Source organism: Strix aluco, chromosome Z, assembly GCF_031877795.1.
Source record: "Strix aluco isolate bStrAlu1 chromosome Z, bStrAlu1.hap1, whole genome shotgun sequence".
Taxonomy (NCBI): Eukaryota; Metazoa; Chordata; class Aves; order Strigiformes; family Strigidae; genus Strix; species Strix aluco.
In genome coordinates this window covers 95,395,459-95,397,690 of record NC_133971.1, presented here as the reverse complement: position 1 = coordinate 95,397,690, position 2,232 = coordinate 95,395,459, and positions in this window count along the sequence as shown.

The following is a 2,232-nucleotide window of genomic DNA, read 5'->3' as shown; positions in this document are numbered from 1 at the left end:
CCAGTTCCCTACGGAGGAGGGAGGATGGTAGGTAGGTGGTCAGACATGCCAAAGGCTTCAGCTCTGGGTTTAAATGTCCCCATTCTGCTGAAATTCCACGAAGAACCCTTGGCTCTTTGGTGAATTTTATGCAAAATATGTTGAGAAATGTTTGGAGAAATAGAAGGCTTTATTGTTTCACAGAATCACAGACTGGTTTGGGTTGGAAGGGGCCTTAAAGACCATTCAAGTCCCAACCCCCCTGCCATGGGCAGGGACACCTTCCACTAGCCCAGGTTGCCCAAAGCCCCGTCCAACCTGGCCTTGAACCCTTCCAGGTTTCAATTATATTCACATTGACAGACAGAGAATCTGATTTACAGCCCTTTGAAACCGAGGGAAATAAAATCTGTTAACTCTAACAGGCTTTAGCATAGATTATTTTTAAAGTCATTAGAAAACGAGGCAGTTCTTGATTTAAATCGAGCCACAACAGGGCTCTGAAGAGCCACGTCCTGCACCCTCCTGCCTCCCCTTTCCCTGCCACCCCTCTCCCTGCTGGCAAAGGGCACAGGCAGAACCACATTTGTGCATGAAATCCTAACGATAATACTAATAAAATGTAACAATTAACATTCAAAACCTGCTCGTGCAACTGCCCGGTGACTTACACCATGAATATGGAACAGATTGGCCAGGTTTGAGGCAGATTTTGATTGTTTTGTTGGCATGTCCAGTTGGAAGGAGCCCCTACCACACATCTGTGCTTCTGCGGGAGTTATTTGCCGTTTGGCTTTTTAGTTAACGAGGAGCCACAGAAATCGGAGTGTCCTGACAATCAGGATTGAGTTATCTACTGAGGTTTTCAGGAGTTTAGCTGCACCTGAGCCAACACCACAAAAGTAACCGATGCAGTCAGTGTCTTACACTCGTGCTTCATATTTTCCGATGCCCAAAGTCTTCGCTGAGCTTCTGCAGATTTAACTGCTCAGTGAGTAAACTGAAGTGTTAAGGGAAAATCATATGAAATGAAAGCGTATTTTTCTCGCTTGAAAAATAGACGTTCTACTTGAAAACGTTTTGGTTCCGGGTGGCTTTGCTCTTTACAAAGTTTAACCAAGCTAAATGAAAAGATGAAATCTGTTCTGCATGAAGATTTTGAATATTCAGTTAAAAACAGCAACATGAATCGTGCAGTATCTCCAAATTTCTCCTCTCTTTTACCCAGCGATATTTAGCCAATTCTAACCAAATTCACAGACTCGGTCACTTTAAACCTCTACATGAAAGACTTTTTGGGTTTGTTTGGGGTTTTTTTTCTGTACACATATGGCTTTCTGTGCTTCTGCTTCTAGATTGTCATAAACAAAATACTTGTAAAGATTTTTTTATAGATGCTGGGGACTTTTTTTCCTGTTTAAAAGTACTTTTTTTTTTTTTTTCAATTATTCTGTAATTTTACCCTACTCTTACCTTACCTAAAACTTTCAGCAATTTCTTCCCAGAAATGTTATGAGCTAAAGACTTACCTGTAGGTGTTTCGCTCCGCTCAGCCTGCTGCGAGTTCCCCGCCGGTCGGCGCGCATCGTATCCGTCTGTCCTGCCTCTGCCTGCACGTGTTCCACTCCCCTCCAGCCCGGCGCCGCAAACGCTGCCCAACAAAGGGCTTTGCCAGCCCCCTGATTTTCTTTCTGCTCTAGTAAAATGCTCTTTTTAAAAAATATGACCCCACCAAGCAGAGATAACACCAGCAAACTCTTCAAATGTAGACAAGGCAGTTGGAAAAAGGCAAACTCAGAATCACAGAATCATCTGGGTTGGAAAAGACCTTGAAGATCATCCAGTCCAACCATGAACCTCACCCTGACTGTTAAACTCAATCAGTTTGGGATTAGGCAGCAATACGTATTGGCTTGGATGACTGATTATTAGATTATTTGAGGTAGAAAACCTCTCTTAGTTCCAAGGCAATATCCACCTGCGTTAAACGGCGAGATCCTGACCTAAACTCAGAGGTTTCGGTGCCTCTGAGAAGGTAGGAGTACTGAAAAGAATTTAAAAGGGCATTTGCCAAGCCCAACTTAGCCAGAAATGCTGTGCACCTTCTTACAACGACCTGAGGACCAAGGAATTGTGATTTACAAATAGTAATGGAAAATAAGCCATTGGGAAAGTAAGCCCACCTGAGAGCCACACCTCTGGGCTGCCGTGAGTCTGAACTCCGGGGTTTTCACCCTTTTTCAGGACTTGGAG